We start from the raw sequence: 20,724 nt of genomic DNA, 5'->3' as shown, positions 1-20,724 counted from the left end.
GTGGACATAAATCCTGAGGCTGCCCTGTGTAACCTTTGACCTCTCAGTGGTAGTTGCCTTAAGGTAATTGGCTGAGCTGCTGGCGTTGAGATAGTGGAATGGGTGTGTTGGGGGCTCCCCAGAACCAAGACCTTTAAATGGACTCCATAATTTTCATTCCACACTTAAGTCGACACTGGAAATGTATAGACTATGGCTTGGGAATCACTGCAAGTACTAGACGTGGTTTTTTGTGCCTGTAGATCTGGGAAATCAGTATCTCTGGACATTGTAAGAAACATCCCAGATAAATAGTGTGTGCCCGCCGAAGATGGAGAGCGGTGCCCTGTGGACGAATTGCCAGGCATGACTCTTGACCACGGGGAGAATCGGCGGCTTCCTGATGGCAAGGAGAGCCCCAGCCTAGAGGTCAGTGATTTGACCCATGTTCCTCTAGCCTGGCAGAGACTCGAGTCAGGGAATACGGGGCTAAGGAGGGCCCCAAGCGCTTACCCAAGGAGCCCGTGCCTTCAGACGGACCTCGTAAGGTGTTTACAATATGTTATTTTCTTAAAAAAATATTTTTAAAAAACCAGGTAGGACTGTACAGGCATATCACTATTTAACTCTCTTCTTACAGAAAAATACAATCAAGTAGATGGCACTAAAAATGTACTGGAAGTACAAATATCAGAATGCTTATTGCAGCCATCTCTGGGTGGGAGGATAGATGACGGTTTTCTTAGTGGGGTTTTTTTTTTTTTTTTTGGTATACACTTTTTTCTTTTTAAAGATTTATTTATTTATTCGAGAGAGAGAGAGAGGGACAGAGTGTGCCCACACAGGAGTGTGAGTGGGTGGAGGGGCAGAGGGAGAGCATCCCAAGCAGACAACTCCCCACTGAGCGTGGAGGCCAGCGTGGGGCTCGATCTCAGGACCCGTAAGACCATGACCTGAGCTGAAACCAAGAGTCGGACGATCAACTGCCTGAGCCACCCAAGCACCCCTCTATGTACTGGTTTTGTAATTAGAAAAATGTTATTTTGAAGATAATGTGTTGCGGTGGGGGTGGGGCAGAGAGAGAGGGAAGGAAGGAGGGGAAAGAGCGCAACCAAAACCCAAAACACTTGGGTTTATTTTTTTATTTTTATTTTTTTTTCCTCCCCCCCAACACTTGGGTTTAGAATTCTCTCGGCAGCCCGGCTCAGAGGCGTCACTGGGTCCCTGCTTTTGCTAGTCCTGACCCACAGCACCCAAAGTTCCTAAGCCAGTGCAGAGTCCTGGGGCAAGAGCCGAAGGCATAAATCATCAAGGGTAGCAGAGAAGCCTTCAGCTTAGCACACGTGGCCGGTGCTCTGTTCAGGACCTTCCCAGGAAACCGAGCTCCGCGTCCTTCCCTGGGAGACAGATGCCAGGGTCCCCCCACCCACTTGCTCAGCCCCACATCTGCATTCCAGCGGAGGTGAGGGACAGGCCCAGCCCTGGCTTGTGGGCACTGGGGTTGCTCTGTGATGGCTGGTGGGCCGAATGGAGGGATGAACCTCACGTCGAGTCGGCTCTCGCACGGAGCCTGGGTGAAGAATGGTTTGCACCAGGAGCTCACATATATCTCGACTCTTGTGTGTCATCGAGCTGATGGAGCGCTGCTGCAAACCACTCCGGATACTTAAAATCTGGGAGGCATTTTTCAAACCCTGCTACCAGCAGCTGGTGTTGAGTAGCTGAGACGTGGGGTATTGCTGTGTCCTGGAATCAGAGCAAATCACCCTCTGGAAATAGAAAAGTGCTAGGACGTGGGCCGATGAAGGACTAGAGGTTTAGCCCAGCGTTTGCCTGGAGCTGGTTGATTTCTGGAACACTTCTAAGCTGCAAGTCAGAGGCTGCCCCTTAGAGAGATAATACGTTGCAATACTCTGAGACTATTGGAGTCTAGAACTGAAACTCTAGAAGAATGATTCCTTTGAACGAGTTCTGCTAAAATTTGGCTGTGCGTCTTCACTCCTGATATAGTTGCAGGCAGCTCTGGAGACCAGAGGCAGCAGATTTGCTCTAGACCCTCTGATTCATTGTCTCCACAGAACTTTTAGTTAAAATGAGGTCTGCGGGCAGCCTGGGTGGCTCAGTGGTTTAGCACCTGCCTTCGGCCCAGGGCGTAATCCTGGAGTGCCAGGATCGAGTCCCACATCAGACTCCCTGCATGGAGCCTGCTTCTCCCTCTGCCTGTGTCTATGCCTCTCTCTCTCTCTCTCTCTGTGTGTGTCTCTCATGAATAAATAAATAAAATCTTTAAAAAAATAAAAATAAAATGAGGTCTGCATGTTCAGGAACTGAAAGGGCCTGGGGCAGACGTTCCAGAAATCAGGCACTGAGTCAGAAAGAATGAATATACAGCTTGCACGCCCATATCCTTCTGGTTGGCTTCCGTGGAACTGTGGTCAAGGAACTACTCTGTTATGCCCAAGAGAAGCAAAACAGGGAAGAAGTTCACAGCGTGAGTTTTGGGGGACCTGGGGCTGAGTCCCAGTGCAGCTGCTCAGATGCTCATCTAGGGAAAGTTACTTAAGCTCTCTGAGCTTCACCTGTAAAATTAGGCCGGTAATAGAACTTCTGTCATAAGGTAATTTCCAGAATGAAGAGAGAGATTCGTGTACCTCAGCACCCTGCCTGGTATAGAGGAGTGGTGAATCTGTGCCAGTGGTAGTGATGATGATGATGATTCTCTGAACCTAGGGAAGCAGGACTAGTTGGAGGGGATTAAGGATGGTCGCCGTTGGTACTCTGGCCACGGTCGGGGGGCAGTGAACGCTTCTTAGGGGAAAGGAATTTTTCAGCCTAAATGGATTTTGAAAACTGCGGTCAGGCTTTGTGGACAGGAGCAATAGATACTCTGGAAAAGTACTTTTCGTGTCTTCTAAGTGAAACCTTGTGGGTGACGTTTTCTTTGGGCGTCAGGAGACCATTTGAGGATCTCAGGGCTAGGAAATTACGGTGGGGGACAGGAGATGGTCGCTTCTGTTGTCACCCTGCTCCAGTTTCTCTTCCCAAGGATTTCCCAAGCCCATCCTCCCTGGGAGTTGGCGGCTTTTGGGTCTACCTTCTGCTCCCCATGTACACCAACCACTAGTGACCTAGGGCTCAGGAGTCACTTGGAGAAAGGAGTCTTCCAAAGGGAAGGCGATCCTGCCTCTGGGAAATCAGTAAATGTTTAGCCCTATCCTGCTGTGAGAGTGGCTCCACGCGGGGACCCCATGGGAAGGTGCCATCTGGATTTTCAGAGAGTCTTTAGCTGTCGACTGGGGAGGGACACATCACCTGGGCACAGACGCTGAGGACATAGAGAACAGGGCTAGATCCTCCCCGTGTGCTCCTTTTAGCCTAAAGCCACTCATCCAAAGGACCCCTCCCAGCACCAGTGGAGGTGAAGAAAGTGAGTCACGTTTGAACTTGAATAGGGACTTCTGAGGAAGAGCTGCCAGTGGATCCCCAACCTGGTGGAGCAGGGACCTGGCCTGAGAGTTGATGGTGCCAAGCTTGGGGATATGTCCCAAGCTTGCCAGTTTTCATAGGGTATTCACTCACACGATCTCTTTTTTTTGTCCTGCTCAGTCCCCAGGGGAGAAAACAGACATACCCTATGAGCCCATTTTATGGAGGAGGAATCAGAGACAGGATATAATCCTGGCCTAAGGCCCCACAGCTAAGACATGGCAGGGCAGTGGCCAGATGTGGCTCCATTCCTAGTTTATATTTTCCTTCCCACCCGAAAGAGGTTCAAACCAGTGCCTGCTAAAGAGCTTTCCCCAAGGACTCACGGCACTTTGTTAGCAGCATCCCATTAATCCTTACCAGCATCCTGAAGCAGCGGGTGGCTAATATTATAATGATTATAATGATCAGTATCATGACACAGAATCACTGGGAGCCCAGGGTATGTCTTGCTTAATGTCTGGCTTTTTTGTGACACACATGGGTGTGTGTGTGTGTGTATAATACATAGCCCCCCACATATATCCACATCCACCCACGCCCCGCAACACACGTCCACACACACCCCTGCACCTCGGAGCAGCCTGGTGAGGCAGCTGGATGCTAGCAGCAAGGCCTGAGGCCCCGGGAACGAGAAAGCAGAAATGCCCTAGGATTTTCTGATGCTCCAGTGATACAGAAGCCTTTGCAGATGACACACGTAGGGCATTCCTGCCATGAGAACAAGTTTTGGGTATCTGCGTAGGCTCGAGTGCAGGTAGCAGTTAAAGGTGCCGAGCCTCTCCTGGGCTGGAAATGTCAGCCTGCTGTCTGTTCTCAGAAGCAGGAGGAAGCTCGTGTACGGAGGTCCACTCGTGCTTTCCAGGCTCCCGTGGGGGCTGCTGGGAAGTGAGAGAGCACCTGGCCCTTGCTGTCGGCACCATCCACACTCACAAGCACATTGACTGGACCCAGACAGAGCACGTGAGCCTGGCCAGGAGTGGCTGGCCTCAGCTCTGCGTGGTGATGCTCTCCTATAGCTGAGAAGGGGGAGAGGTCGAGTGTGGGAAGGAGGCTGTTCGGCTCCAAAGGTTTAGGGGGCAAGAAAAAAATAGCCCTGACCTGCTGCCAGGGAACCCGAATGTCATGGTCTGAATGTTTTTCTCCCTTCCAAATTCATATATTGAAATCCTAACGCCCAGCATCATGGTATTAGGAAGTGGGGCCTCTGGGAGGTATTTAAATCATGAGGATAGACCCATCATGTGTGGGGTTGCTGCCTTGTTAAAGAGGCTCTGAAGAGCTCCCTCGCCCCTTCCACCATGCGAGGACATGACCCAGAAGACGACCCTCATCTGATCACACTGGCACCCTGACTTGGGCTTCCAGCCTCCAGAACTGGGAGTATTAAGCTCCTCTTGCTTATAAGATGCCCTGTCTGTGGCATGTTGTTATAAGAGCCCGAGTAGACTAAGACACAGAGAACATTGTTCTGCGAGACCCCCTTGGCCAGCTTTGTAATGATGAGCCCTTCTCCCTAGCCTTCCAAAGTCATTCCTTCTCTTGTTTGCTTCTCTCTCTTGGTTAGTTCAAGCTGCCCTAACAGAAGGCCGTATGCTGGGCGGCTTCACCAGCATTTTGCTTCTCACAGTTCTGGAGGCTGGCGAGTCCAAGAGCAGGTACAGCAGGACTAGTGTCTGGTGAGAGACCTCCGCCAGGTTCGCAGATGGCCGTCTCCTTGTATCCTCACATGGCAGAGGGAGCGCTAGATTCTCTCTTCTTGGGAGGACACTAATCCCATTGTGAGGGCTCCACCCTCACAACTTCATTGAAATGTAATTTCCCCCCAAAGGTTCCACCTTTTGATATTGCCCACTGGAAGTTAGGTTCCAATGTGTAGGTTTTGGGGCAGAGAGTACAATCATGCGGTCCATAACACTCATCCATCTACGCAAGAAGTGTTTTTGGAGCATAGTCCCCAAGATACTGTGAATTCAGTGGGAGTAGGATCCCTGGGTGGCTCAGTCTGATTAAGCATCTGACTCTTGGTTTTGGCTCAGGTCATGAGATTGAGCCCCTCGTTGGGCTCTGCACTGAGTGTGGAGCCTGCTTAAGGTTCTCTTTCTCCCTCTCCTTTTGCCCCTCTCCTCAATATCTCTCTCAAAAAAAAAAAAAAAAAAAGGAAAGAAGAGAATTCAGTGTGAGAAACTGACAAGCTGTTAAGCAATCACAGACTTACATACACCGGGAGCGTGCTGGCTGCCAGAGGATATTTAATAGGAAAACCAGCATTATCCTGGGGTATCAGGGAAGGTTCCCCAGAAGTGGCCTCCAAGAGAGTATGCAAGAGCTGGGCAAGCAAGAAGAAACAGGGGAGCAGACTTGTTGGCATGGGGAACAGTGCTTCCAAAGGTAGTTCAGCAATCCATAGGCTTCTTTCTCTCTCACCCTCCCAGACCTCAGCTTGCCCCACAGCACCATGCTGTTCAGATTGTTCTAGACTTCTGGAGGAAGTTCCAAGTTTATTTGTCCATAAAGATCTATCAGAAATAGGGCTGCCAGGGTGGCTCAGTCAGTCAGGGGTCTGTCTTCAGCTCAGGGCATAATCCCAGGACCCTGGGATCCCAGAACCCCCTTGTCTTGTGGGGGTTCCCTGCTCAGTGGGGAGTCTGCTTCTCCCTCTCCTTCTGCCTCTCCCTCTGCTCATCTGCACTCTCACTCTCCTAAATAAATAAATAAATAAATAAATAAATAAATAAATAAATCTTAAAAAAAAGATCTAGCAGAAATAAAAAAAATCTATCACTGTGGGTGCTTGCTGGGGAAGGGTCATACTGAAATATTTCATCTTTTTGGGTGTGATGGTTGATTTTAGGTGTCAACTTGGCAAGTCCAAAGTACTCAGATATTTGGTTAGACACCAGTCCAGATGTTTCTGGGAAAAGATTTTTTAAAATAAAATGAATATTTATTTATGTATTTAATTTTTTATATTTAGAGAGAAAAAGTGAAAGCAGGGGTGGGGGGTGGAGGGGCAGGGGCTGAGAGAGAATCTTAAGTAGGCTCCATGCTCAGTGTGGAGCCAGACATGGGGCTCATCGCAGAGCTCGATCTCTCCAGCCTGAGATCGTGACCTTGAGATCATGCCCTGAGCCGAAATCTAGAGTAGGATGCATAACCAACTGAGCATCCAGGTGCCCCTGGACACAATTAACATTTAAATCGGTAGACTTTGAGTAGGGCACATCACTCCTTATAATGTGGGTGGGCCTCATCCAATCATTTGAAGGCCTTGGATGAAAGCCGACTGACTGAGCTCCCAGGAGGAGGAGGGTACTCTGCCTGCAGACTGTCTTTAGATTCGGCTACAACACAAACTCTTCCCTGGGTCTCCGGTCTTCCACCTGCCTTGCAGACTTTGGACTTGACGGCTCCCACAATCGCATGAGCCAATTGCTTATAATAATAAATCTCTCTCTTTTGGCATTGGTTCTATTCTCCAGAGAACCCTGACTAATACCGTGGATAAGCCCTGGCACCTTTAGGTTGCCTGATTCATTTAAAAGCATTACATCTTATCCACCAGGGAAGACTAACCTTTCTGGCTTTTCCCACTGATTACAGTATTCACACTATGATCTCAAAGGGCTTGGTAGAAATAACATCCCTGAATTCCATTCTTGCCCCAGTCTGGAGTGAGACTCCAGGGCTTAGACAAGTTGATGAACTTCTTAGGAGTCTCTTCTTCATTTGTCACACAACCCACAGAGATTGTTAAGGTGACACAGCAATGTGTGGGATGCTTACAATAAAAATGACAACAGATATTATTTATATAATGTTTTCCAAAAACCAAGAGTCACATTAAGCAAGTTACATGCATCATCTCACAGCAAAGCCATGTGTGCTTCATCAACCTTACTCTGGAGATGAGAACACACTGAGGCATGGAGCTCAGCTGCATCGCCCAGGTTCTCAGGAAGCTGAGGTCGCTAGGCTGGGCCCTTCTGCTTGCCCAACTGTGCTAGCTAGACCTGGATTGAGAGCATAAGGAGCTGAAGCTGGAGCTCCATCTAATTTGTATTTCTGTTCTGTGCCATGACATTGCACAACTCCAGGGGGCCCTCTCCTCCTTTCACAAGCCTGCAGGGACTGGTGCCCTGCAGTCTGGCGAACTGATAACCCTGCTTCTGCTGGCTTCTTCACTTCAGGGTCCTGATGGCTGGACTGGAATAAAGATAGTGAAGTGAGGCCTAGCCAGGGAAACCTGCTAATATCCCAGCTAGAGAAGAGAGGTGTCTGGGACACCTGAGTGGCTCAGCTGTTGAGCATATGCCTCTGGTTCAGGTCATGATCCCGGGGTCCTGCAATCAAGTCCCACATTGGGCTACCCCTGGGAGCCTGCTTCTCCCTCTGCCTGTGTCTTTGCCTCTCTCTGTGTGTCTCTCATGAACAAATACATAAAATCTTAAAAAAAAAAAAAAAGAAAAAAAAGACAGGTATCTATAGCCACTTATTTCCACTGACATGTGGACTGGAAAATTATGCATATGCATCTATCTTTAAAAGTCTCATCATAAATAGAAACTTTGAGCTATAAAACCCTGGAGGGGTAGCATTCATCTGAGTATAAATATTAACACAGCCCTCATATCAGTAGGATTCTGGGGCCACACCATGTACCTGAGGTTGATTTGCTTGAGGTAGAGCAGCGTCAGAGTGCTCCGCTCACCTTCACCTGCCTTGCCTCCAAGATGGTCAAGGCCGGTGGGACTGCTCAGTGCATTCACATGACTTCAGCAGGGGGCTCTCTCTGCTTTGGGTAGCATTTGTTTCCCACCCGCCCTCCATTGTGGCTGGAGAAGAGGGCTCCGAGAGTGTCTGTAGTAGCCACACGTGCCTAGAGGTAGCAGTAGTAAACAATAATGACAGGAACAACAACAACAACAATACTATTATGAGAGCCTGTTACCAACCAGGTAGTTATTACCTCAAATCAGGTCATATTATTTCATTGAAAGAAGGCCATACTCCGTCGTGATTAGGAATTGGTATGAGATGACCAAGTCCTCTCTCTGCTACTTAACTAGCTAGTGCTTTAATTTCCTCATAGGCAACTAGGAGTAATAATACCTCCAGCCTTTTAGGATTACTGAGGATTAAACCAGCCATTTGTATAAAACAGTTAAAAGAGTGTCTGCATCACTGTAAGCGCTTTAATAAATATAATGTATATTCATATTTTATACACAGTTTTATATTTATATGTATTTTTTACTCCTCCTAACTATCTCATGAGTTAGGAAGCAATTGCTATTCCCATTTTACAGATAAGACTATGACAGGAGGTTGGTTAGAGCCCCGAGCCCCTGCTCTCATGCACTGTGCCGCATGGCCACCTCCCACACATGTGCAGGGAAGACCACCTGCTCGTGACCCATCCCCAGCAGGTCTGCAGGTACCCTGCGCACACCCCTCAGCCACCTCGCCTTCCCAAACTGCCGATGCCTCACACTGCAAGTATCTTTGACTTGGCCCCAGGGGCAGCTGTTGACATACAATGACCAGAAATTGGAAGAAAATACCCAGATTCCTCCTTCATAAGGGGTGACTCTGAGGTGTGTCCTGCACCTTTCAACAGGTCCTGATGGTGGTGGTGTGCTCACGCAAGCACCTTGTATGGCTCCCTCCCATTTATGTCTCATGGACTCGCTCCCCTACAGGCGTTTCCTCAGTTTACCTCCCTGATAAACCACCTGCATCGATGTCATTGTCTCAGGTTTGCGTCTGGAGAACCCAAACTAAGGCACATACACACACATGTATGTATTTGATGTGTTTCTCTACGCAGTTATGTTCAATAATGACTTTTTAAAGTGGTAAATAAGCGTGATATTTTCCCAGGGCTGCGGTAACAAATTTAAACAGCCATAAACTTGGTGGGTGCTTTCAAACAGCAGAAATGTATTCTCTCATGGTTCTGGAGGTCAGAAATCTGGAAGTAGTAGCACGAGGTTGAAATCCAGGTGGCGGCAGGGCCGTGTCTGTCTGGAGGCTCCAGCAGAGGGTCCTTTCTCGCCAATCCCAGCTTCTGGAGAAGCTTCTGGGCCTCTCTCTGGGGTTGGGGCTGTATCACTCCGGTCTCCAAAGCCAGCGTGTTCACCTTCCCTTTAGATCACCCTCCCCTCTATACATCTGTGCCAAATCTGTCCCTGCCCCATCTTCTAAAGATTCATGCCAGTGCACCCGGGGCCTGCCCGGTAACGTGGGACAACCTCCCCATCTTAAGATCCTGAGCTCAATCCCGTGAGCCAAGACTCGGCCATAGAAGGTAGCATATCCAGGACCTGGGGATTAGGACGTGGGCATGCCTGGGGTCCATCATCAGCCTACTACAATAAAACAGTAATCACACACAAATATTTTTACTCTTAGCCCCTGTCAGGTGCTGGAGGGCTAGGGACACAGATGAATAAAGCACTCTTTTCTTCCCTGGTGCTCATGTTCTGAGGAGCGATGGTCAAGAAACCTACTACCTAAATGCTGACCCAGAGTCACGAAGAGGGCACTGGGAGATCAAGAAGGGCTCATAAGTGAGCCCGTGCAAGGCATGGAGGGCTTCTTGGAAGAGGTGCCCCCTGAGTCAAACCCTAAGATGGGCCCTAGTAGAACAGAAACTGCCAGTAACCGCTCAGCCTCCAGTCTCCCTGTCTTCCTTCAGAAGTGGGCCTGCGTTTTGTTGGGGGTCCTCATGTGCTTGGCCATATATGGTACATTTTTCCTGCCTGCCATCTAGATGGGGCAGGGGCATAGAAATGTCAGTGGAGGCTGTCAGTTGGACTTTCTGGAAAGCTCTTTGAGGGAAAGCAACCTCAGTGCATGTGCCCTTAACCCCTTCCTCCGTGGGTGTGCTGGCTCGGATGGCCAGGGCCACCTGTGGACCGTCTGCATTGCTGAGAAAGGAGGCAAGCCCCATAGGAGCCCGGCCCTGCCGGCCTGTGCGCTTACCATCTATTGTGGGGCCGCCTGCCGGCCTCCAGCCTGCTGTGACACAGCAACACGGTTGGTATTATTTGCCATTGAACTTCATTTCTCGCAGATACCAGATGGGAAGAGCGTGTCAGGAAGAAAGGACAGACAGTGGGCACTGATTCACAGAGGCCAGAGGAAGCGGGTATGTCTGGGGGCTGCACAGTGTTGGGCATGGCTGGGGGCGCGGTACACACAAGGAGTGCGGTCCTTGGGGAAGAATCAGACCACCAAAGGCCTCTACAAGAAATCAGTGGTGCCAATTTAAAACAAAAAAAAAATCAAAGAGGAAGTCAGGCTTTGGCGGGGCAGGGCTGAGGAAAATGAGCAAGTGTTATTTAAGTGACTCTGTGGCCCTAGGACAGATCATCTCATCCCCTAGTTATGGCCCCGAGATAGAGCAGATACCTGTTCCTGACTATGGGTTTGCTGATCAAGGGGAGTGGGTCGGGGAGGCAGTGCAGTGTGGGGAGTGAGGAGGCCTTCTGCTCTGCAAGTTGGGTAGGAAGAGAGAACCAGAACGCTCTTTCACTGGGAAATACCTGGAGGTTCTTTTTCATGCACCCGAATTGATTTCTGGGGCTTCTCTTTCAGCATCACCCTCGGGGAAGCGGGGTTGAGGGCCCCCCGGTTGAGGGAAATGCCTGCCAGGAGTGATTTATGGGGCGGTTACAGGAAACGGATCATACCTGTGTGTTTCTGGCTCAGACTGCATGCCTCTGCTCTTGGGGTGGTACCCAGGGCATCCCAGAGAAGTCTGGCTCCTGGAGCTATCAGTCTGAAGGAGGCCAGGGTGCTCTCCGCAGACCCTGAGGTCTCACATCAGACCTGAATACTATCCCACTCTCATAAACTTGGGCACCGTGAGCAGGAAAATTGCAATCTTTCAGGACTGTGATTTGGATTCTTGTGCTTCAGCTGTCATATAACTTTCTTAGGGGTGAATATATTTCCCCAACAATTCATTAATTTTTAAAAGTATAGTAGGCAGCCTATTGGATCATGTGAAAACACACAGCACTAAGAGGAATGATCTTGTAGCCAAATAAGCTGTATTTGAATTGGAATCTTTTGTGATCTAAGCTTCAGCTCTGAGTTATTACTCAAGAGTGACCTGTGAGACGAGAAAGAGAGCTTCGGTTTTCACGACCAAATATCCGTATGATCATGAGGACAAAAGGCAGAAAATAGTGTTAATAATAATTGCCTCTGGACCATGAGATTATGGGTGATTTAAACTGTTGGTTTATTTATTTATTTGGAGGTTTAAGCTGTTTATGTTTTTTCATCTCCAAATTTTGAAAACAAACATGCAGTTTTTAGACACAATCAGAAAATCCATTGTTTTTAAAAGAGTCCATACCCTCAGTGTAGGTGGCAGATAGTGTGTGAGAGCTGGGTGTGCTGCAGGCCTGGAAGAGACCAACTCATCCTCATTCTTGAAGAGGTTTTAAAGGAGGAAAAAAAAAAAAAAAAAGAGGAGCTGGTTTTAAAGCTGCTGTTTTCTCACACTCCACCTCCTGCCCCCCTGGCCGCTAGCCGCGGCCTTAAATATTCCCTGTGCGCAGGTCTGTTTATTTTCTTTATTAAAGAACAGATGAAGACCGGATGAAGGTCATGACTTTTCCATGGTAGTCTACACTTGGATCACGCTGGAGAAGGGCAAACACTGGGGACTCTCTTAATCTCCCTCCGGACCATCAGCTCCTTAGGCTTAGTTGGTCCCTCCTGCCGTAGACTAAAGCCCTTAGTCCTTATTGGAACCTTGGCAGAAGGTGGGCATCTTATTCCGTAATAGGCCTAGATCACTTGCATGCTAATGACTCATATTTGCACGATGCTTCAGAGGGGCCTTGGTCAGCTTCAACTGCTCTGTTGAATTGCCCGAGATGTTGTGACTGCTGGGCCCTACCCCCAGGATTCTGACTTAATTGTTCCGGGGTGGGGCCCCGCTTCTGGGGTCTCATGAAGCTTCCCCAGTGATTCTACTTCGCAGTCACGGCTGAGAACTGCTGCTTCCGACTTTTTAAAGCTCTTGTCCACTGTTTCAGCGGATGGGCGAGGGCCGTTGTCTGCAAGGAAAGTCTGCCCTAGTTTCCCTGGCAAGTCTTTTTATAGGCACTACTTTAGAAACCTTAAATCTCATTCTACCTCTGGAGTTTTTCCAATTTTCTTTCTTTTTTTTTTTTTTTTCTGTGAAAGCTACGATTGATATGCCTTCCAGCTTTAAAATTCTTCAATTACCTGAATGTAAATTCTCAACTGTATCTAGAGCTTAGTCTATTTATTCTGTGATACTCCAAGCCCTGGAAACATTTTGGCCCCAAAACGTTCACTATCCAAAGACAATGGGAAGCCTCTCCAGCTTCTCTCCACCCAAAAATTGTCCTACCTTCTCTTTTAGGCAGAGGCCAAAAGACGCGAATGCCTTCTGGGCAAGCAGGTGCCCTGAAAGTGTGCCTCTGATGGCTTCACCCTATTATAGGCCATTCAGTGTAGGGAGTGGTGCTGAATCATATCAAAAGGAGTGTGTCTGTCCCTACGGAAGCATGGGTCCCCTGCCTGTGACCTTGGGCAAATGGCTTCCTGGCTCTGAGCTTCAGTTTTCTCCCCCATTGTAGTATCACTGGGATGATGTTATATGGCCTACGGAGTAGACCCTACGAAGTTCAAAGATAGATTTCTTCCGTTTGATCTTCACACAACCTAGCTTAGGGCACATTTTTACATCCCATTTATAAAGTAGACAGATTTGACTTAAAGACGTTTAAGTGACTTGTTCAACATCACACAAATAGCCACTGGCAGAACTTGGTTTTGAAGTCAGTTCCTCTTCATTCCAAACTCTTTGTCTCACTCTGCAATGATGTTCCCTCAAAGGGTGAGCAATGTCCTCTGGCTCAAAGGGTGGTTGGTAGGATTGAAGGGGGTAAGGCCTGGCAGCAGGCAGGGTAACTGCCTGTATTGATAAAAACAGAGTAACCACAGCCCCTCCTACCCCCCAACCCCCTCAACTCACGGGTCTCTTACCATGTTTTTTTCCTTCTCTCTCTCTCTAGTGTAAATCTTGACCATTCTTGTTTTACTTTGTTTTGTTTTTGCATTTTGTAATGCAAGGACCCAACATAAGCTTTGAGTGCCTAAGCATCCACTTCGAAGATGCGTATCTCAAAGAAACACATTGCCAGCCATATGTACAACTAGACCACGAGCCACGCAGCCTCCCACCCTGAGGCCTCTTTGGGGTCTCCCTCTCTTCCTCCCTTACCTTGCTTCCCCCCCTCTCCCTCCCTCTCTCTACATAGGACCTGCCGTGTGTATAATTTCCAGGCCCTGTAAGTGATGAACCTTCAGTTTTCCAGTTTCCTGATGGTTATTGCTGCAGGCATCTTGCCATCGTGCTAAGGCCACAGAGGGCTGCCCAATTGCAACGTTGGTTATTGAGGAGCTGAGATGGGCACACAACACTCTCCCACACTCTAGAAGCTCATGGGGTCTGGGTCTGCCCTTAGCTAATCAAAGCAGAATCTCTGGGAGAGGGACCCAGGTTCAGCATTCTTTTCTTTTCCTTTTCTTTTCTTTTCTTTTCTTTTCTTTTCTTTTCTTTTCTTTTCTTTTCTTTTCTTTTCTTTCTTTTCTTTTCTTTTCTTCTTTTCTTTTCTTTCTTTTCTTTTCTTTTCTTTCTTTTCTTTTCTTTTTTCTTTTCTTTCCTTTCTTTTCTTTCTTTTCTCCTTTCTTTCTTTTCTTTCTTTCTTTCTTTTTCTTTCTTTCTTTCTTTCTTTCTTTCTTTCTTTCTTCTCTTTCTTCTCTTTCTTCTTCCTTTCTTTCCTTTCTTTCTCTCCTTTTTTTTTTTTTTTTAAAGCTTCCCAGATGAGCCTAACATGCAGGCAGAGTGAGACCCATTGTTACAAAAGAGACCACAGGCTGGCGCTTTCGCCGCCTGGCCTCTCCACATAGAGCCTGGCACCTAGAGAAAGTGCTGGCATGTGCTTGTGCAGACAGCGTGCTGGAATTGGGAAATCCAGACTTAAATCCTGCTCTACCGCCAACTAGAGACAGGGAAGTATCCTTGCTGTGCCCTGAATTCCCCCTTGGTTAAGACACAAAAGTAGCAAAACAGGTGGGCCTGCTGTCTCCAGGGCTGGGCTGAGAAGTGAGTTAGGGAGCTACCGTGTTCATATATTCATGCACGCGGGTGCGGCATGCAGAGATGAGGTGGGATGACAGAGATGAGGTGGGATGACGGCATTCTGGGGGCCTAATAAATATTTATTGATTTCCGCAAGCTCTTACTCACCCATCTTTTTTTCACCCTTAAATATGAAGCCAGGGGGAAATAAAGCAGAAATGTAATTGCACCTCACACTTCAGGACTCCCCCTGGCATCTCAGGTTAATAGGCCTCTTCAGCTGTCCTCTAAGTGCTAATAATTCCTGGGCGTTTTGATGGTAGCACTTTCTCCCAGAGATGAATTGACCCCGGCTAAGAGCCCGGCTCCTTTCCAAATCTCATTACCATCAGCCTCAATGGCAGACAGGCTTCAGAATGTAACAAAATTAGAGCTTTTAAATCATTATCTCGACTCCGGGAGCATCACGCTAATAAACGGGAATGAAGATGCTAGAGAAAAGGCAGGGAAGGGACTGGCCGCCGCGCCAGCGCTTCCTTCCCACCGCACTCCTCGCCGCGGAACCCCCACACTCCTTGCTGCGGAACCCCTGCACACACCTCCCCGCGGAACTCCCTACTCCTCCCGGTGGGACCCTCGCACTTCTCCCCGCGGAACCCCCCCTCCCCCCCGCACACTCCTCCCCGCGGAACCCCCCATGCTCCTCCCCAGGGACCCCCACTATGCTGCTCCCTGCGGAACCCCCCTAGTCCTCACCATGGAACCCCTGCACACACCTCATCGCAGAACTCCCCTACTCCTCCCGGTAAAACCCTCCTACTCCTCTCCGCGGAACCCCCATACACTCCTCCCTGGGGAACCCGCACACTCCTCCCCACAGAAACCCTGCACACTCCTCCCTGCGGAACCCCATGCTCCTTCCCACGGAACCCCGGGATACTACTCCCCCTCCCCCCTCCCTCCCCATATACACTCCTCCCCGCGGGACCCCCCCCATTGCTCCTTCCCACAGAACCCCCGCACGCTCCTCCCCGCGGAACCCCCCATCCTCCTCCCCGCGGAGCCCCCCCAACTCCTCCCCAGGGTCACCCCCCCCTTCTCCCCGCGGAACCCCACTAGGGAAGGCGGCGTCCGGGAGCGGAAGGGAGGTGCCAGCACCACCTGGCGGCCGAGCGCCTCAGCTGCCTCTCAGCCCCCCTGTGGGTGTGTGTCCCCGGGATCCTGGGCCAGCGGCAGGGTCGGGGACGCCCCGGGGGGGTGGGGGTCGCGGCGCTTCTGGGGGCGGCCCCCTTGGGTAGGTCCCCTCTTCACGGGGCAGCGCGTTTGCCCCGGAGCCTGCGACCCGGGGGCGGGATGCAATCTCAGGAGGCCGCTGGCCTGCAAGGCAGTGGGGGGTGCCCGGGGGAAGAGCGCGGGGACAGGGGTCCCGTGGGGTCACGCCCGGCCAGCCGGCCTCGGGGCCCCCTAGGACTTTCAGGGTCGCGCACAAGGGCCGGGTGAGCTCGGGCGCAGGTACCAGTCCCAGCATCTTGGCCACGGGTACGTGGGGCTTGGTGGGGGGGGGGGGCTCAGCGGGCTCAGTGGCAGCCCCCGTGTTGCGCTTCCCCGGCCTTCTTGGCAGTTCTGGGTGGCCGCGTGACCCAGGGCGGGTCAGGGGAGGTGGGGGCTCCGAGGGAGCTTTTGCTTTCCCTTTGGGGCGCAGTGTCCTCGTTTCCCTGATGTTACTCTTGGGTGCAGCCACGGCTAGAGCGGCAGGGACGCCTCCTAACTGCAACGCTGACGCCCCAAGGGAAAGAGCAAGAAAATCACCGAGAGGCCACTGTTGATGTGCAGCAGGTGAACTGGCGCTGGAAGCTCTCTCCTCCCAGTCCCAACCCGGGAGACGGAGACCCTGCGCCGGTTCAAAAAACCGGTGCTTGGTCATCGTTACTCGCATCGATGTTATCCCGAACCGATGGGGAATCATGCAGACACGGCAGGTCCGGGCCCCGGGGCTGGTCCAGAGGCCACAGAGCTCATCGAGGGATGGAGAAGGTTCCAGACAGCAGAGGAGGAGGCGAAGAGCAGGATTCCTTCCCGCCTTGGGTCCAGGCGGCTTGCTCCCAGGACAGGCCCCTCAGCCCCAGAGGCTTCAGGAGAAACCCCAGCTCCTGGCTGCACCTGGCTCTGGTCCAGAAGGGTCCCCAGGGCAGCCTCGCGTCTGTCTGTAGGAAACGGAAGCCACATTCCATGCCCAGCTCACTGCCACGTCTCCCAAGAAGGCTTTTCACTGTGCTCTTCTTTCCCACAAAGATTAGTCCCTTCCTGCCTCCTCTGCTCCCCTAATTCTTTGCAACCCCTGGAAGTAGGCTGCGTGGACGTCCTACGCGTGCACCCGCCTGGGGCCCCAAGCTCAGTAGGGCCCCAGGCTTGATTTAAGACGCAGCTGTCATTACTGCAAAATTCTTGAATCTCTAACCAAGGCTCCCTATTTCACTTTTCACGGATTATGTGAACCCCACAAATCCACAAATTTGTGTACCCCATGAATTACGCAGCCAGTCTTCCACGTAGGAGGTTTGTGACATTGGGCCACTACCCGGCTTCTCTGTACTGCCTCTGTTTCCCCATCTGTGAAATGAGAATGATGAGAACTGCTTTGCGGGGCTGCGGGGAGGACGGAATGAGTCGTGGGCACAGCAGCCCCCTGACGCCCCACCTGACAGCGCTCTGCTGGGCTCCCCTCCCGCGGGTGTGGACTTGTGCCGACTCAATGGGAAGGTGCTGGGCGCCCAGCCGGCGGCGGGGCTCACGTTCACATTCGCAGGGCCTCGTCTAGAACAGGGCCCGTAATGCTCTTTGAGGGCCCAGAGCCTCTTTATTTCCCTTGTGCCGGGAGGGGTCTGACGAATGTATGAAGATGCTCCTCTTGAAGCTCCCGGAGCTCAGTCGAAGCCCACTTCTCCTTTCCAGGTTGATCTGGAGTTGAAACTGCCTAGTTGAACAGCGGTTGCCAAGCAAGGCGTGTTCAGCATTTTGGAGGCTCAGGAACGAGCTTTCCGGCCTACCTGCGGTGACAACAAAGTGTCCCTGCCGCCCACGCTGGGGTTCCAGGGTGGGGTGAGGTAAGAGCCAGGGCATTAGCACAGGAATCAGAGGCAGCCGGGGACCAGGCCTCTTTTGGGGCCTAGGTGACGTTCCCCACGAGAGCAATAAAGGCCTTTTTCAAGAAGCCAGTCTCAGCAGCCACTGCACAGTGCTCTGGGTTCCCCGGGGACCGAATTCTGTTGCAGAGTAATGCCTGATGGTGAAGGGAACCCTGCCTCCCACGCAGAACAGTCCACACACAGGCCGAGTGCTGCGTAAAGTCGCTCAGTGCCCGAGAATGACCGGTGTGAACGGAAGAGCTGAAAGGGAGGAGGGTTTGGGATAGAGAGAACTCATGTTGTTGTTGTTGTTATTGTGGCTCTGAGAGAAAAAAAAAAATCCACCTTAAAAACAAAAATCCATACATCTCAAAGTTTTGAGCGTTTTCATAAGCACCAGCCACCCCAGCTAATTCAATAGTGGTTTATCCAGCTGATGGGATGAAGGGCCTCCGCTGACTGTGTGCTGACTCCTCGCGGAGCGGGGGATCCACCACGTAGTAAGTACATTGAGGTTTAAGAGGATAAGTAACCCGCTCAAGGGCATTGGGCTAGCAAGCCCAAGGTGATGGACTCCCCAAAACTGCGTGTGTGTAAAGTGCACCGATCTCAGGTGTGCACTGATCTCAGGTGTGCAGCCTGGTGGAGTTTCACTGTGCGCAACCCAGGAACCCTCACTCAGGTCAAGATGTAGGACCCTTCGAGCACCCTGGGAGCGTCTCACGCTCCTTCCCAACCTCCCTCCCTCGCACCCACTTCTAGGTAACCCCTCTTCTGACACCTGTCTGTGTCACATAGCGAGAGGCACAACAGTCTTGCTTGTGTCCCTTCCTGCATTTTTTCCTCAGAGAAGACCAACAGGTGCTCCTTTGTCTCAGGTCTGCTAATAAATCATATATATGTGTGCGCGTGTACACATGCACCTATACAGATATATAGATGTATGCTCAAGCATATAGGGAGGTCTTTTTTTTTTAATTCTTTTTTTTTTTTTTTTTTTTAAGATTTTGTTTATTTATTCATGAGAGACACAGGCAGAGGGAGAAGCAGGCTCCATGCAGGGAGCCCGACATGGGACTCGATCCCAGGTCTGCAGGATCACGCCCTGGGCTGAAGGCGGCATTAAACCGCTGAGCCACCCGGGCTGCCCTAGAAAGGTCTTTTTAAAAAATAGTTTATATATTTATTCATGAGAGACAGATCCCCAGGATCTGGGGATTGTGACCTGAGCCGAAGGCAGAGGCTCAACAGCTGAACCACCCGGGCGGCCCTAGAAAGGTCTTTTTAAAAAATAGTTTATATATTTATTCATGAGAGACAGATCCCCAGGATCTGGGGATTGTGACCTGAGCCGAAGGCAGAGGCTCAACAGCTGAACCACCCGGGCGGCCCTAGAAAGGTCTTTAAGGCGAAGCTTCTCCCTTCACGGCATTCCAGGGCAACCACATTCAATCCGAAGGGCCACGGGAGCCCGCCGCTGAATCTCGCTTATCAAAAAAGACCTATTCAGTGCAGCAATTCCCTTGTGTTTTTAGAGGCTTTTTGTTCAGGACATGAAATTCATGTCTTATGATCTCCCTCACCCCGTGGTGAGGACATCCCTCTTTCTGGCCGAGGTGCAGGCCTACCCTCAACATTAGCAAGACTCAGGGCGAGGGTCAGACGGAGGCTCACAGACCACTTGTCTAGAAGTTTCAGAGTTGTATGCAGAGCCAGGAGACTTATGTAAAAGACATATATTCTTTCTATCTTAATAAATAAACATCTTCACAGTACGTCGGCAAGCCAGCCTTGAGTTTAGAGGGTTCACACTCCTCAGAGTTCCAGAATGTGGTGGAGAGTGAGTCAGCCATGGGCGTCCCACCTCCCTTTTCTTCCCCTCTCTGGTTCTGTCCCATACCTGACGTACGCGTGTGGCCACCCCAGCCTGTACATCTAGGTTCTGTCATGGTTTTCCAGAAGAAAGGAAGCCTTGACCACCTGTCCGGCCCAGGGGCACGTACGCTGGTGGCACTGTGTGGCCTCAGAAGGGTAGATCTGCGGAAGACAGGTTCTGGGTACACAGAGAGAAGCCTAGAAGGGAAGATCCGAGCTCCAGGTAGGAACGTTCTCTTGGGGCTGCAGGTTCCTCACCCCACATGGTGTGTGTGGGGCACAGCCTGAGGAGAGCCAGGTGACACCTACAGAGCACACGGTTTCGCCCTTTTGTCTGGTCCGAGGGTGACTCCACGGAACTGAGATCATCTGTCTCCATCAGGAGAAAACCCTCTTCGTTTTCAAAGTCACTCTGAAGAGTTCAGTTTGGCTAAATCCTTCTTCAGTGAGGGCTTGCCATACAGCAGGCTGCATGGGGATGAGCCATGCATGGGGATGGGGATGCATGGAAGTGACTCCCAGCTCTCCAGGGCCTCCAGTCTAGTGGGAGAGCCTGGCCGTCAACATGGTGGAAACACACACATTCAGGGAAGGACTTCTGGAAGGAGAAGACCTCTGAGCGGGCTTGGGGAGTGAGAAAGTACAAGCCAAAGAAGTGGGGAGGAGAACAGCATGTGTTAAGAATGGTCTATCTAGAGGGTGTGGGAGGTTTTGAGGGGTGACCTGAGTCGCGTCAGGAGAGGCCACTGTATGCTTTACCAGGAGCATGGCTCCAGGCCCTGGGGGAGCCCTGGAGGCTTAGGGCAGAAGGGGTACAAGGACAAATTGACACATGTAGACACGTGACTCTGGCATCCTTATGGAGACACAAGACTCAGTAGAAGATAATCCAGGCGGGAGGTAACGAAGGTCTGCTTATTCAGTGATCCAATAGACACCCATGGAGCCCCACAATGTGCCAGGCATTGCTGTATCCTGGAGGTGCTGCTCCCTTGCCAGGGGCAAGGTAGCAAAAGTCCCTGCTCTCAGGGGGTTTGCATCCTCATGAGAAGGCAAGGACACCGTAGATGGTAAGGGAATAAATACTTCACATTATTTTGATAGATGTAAGTGCTATGGATA

The 20,724-nt window shown here is 50.7% G+C and overlaps 1 protein-coding gene and 1 long non-coding RNA gene across 2 annotated transcripts in view; one reads left to right on the top strand and one right to left on the bottom strand.

The window, feature by feature from the left end:
* SIAH3 (siah E3 ubiquitin protein ligase family member 3) overlaps positions 1–20,724 on the bottom strand; it is a 72,260-nt gene that overhangs the window by 31,832 nt on the left and 19,704 nt on the right. The window lies entirely within an intron of this gene.
* The window catches only part of LOC112678874 (uncharacterized), a 108,936-nt gene that overhangs the window by 75,265 nt on the left and 12,947 nt on the right, over positions 1–20,724 (top strand). The window contains exons 5-6 of the long non-coding RNA XR_007405065.1: positions 10,544–10,618; positions 17,555–17,706. This is a non-coding gene — a long non-coding RNA (uncharacterized LOC112678874). The remainder of the gene's footprint in view (positions 1–10,543; positions 10,619–17,554; positions 17,707–20,724) is intronic.

This window comes from Canis lupus, chromosome 22, assembly GCF_003254725.2.
Source record: "Canis lupus dingo isolate Sandy chromosome 22, ASM325472v2, whole genome shotgun sequence".
Lineage (NCBI taxonomy): Eukaryota > Metazoa > Chordata > Mammalia > Carnivora > Canidae > Canis > Canis lupus.
The sequence above is the reverse complement of the archived record's forward strand: the minus strand, read 5'-3'. Positions and strand labels throughout refer to the sequence as shown.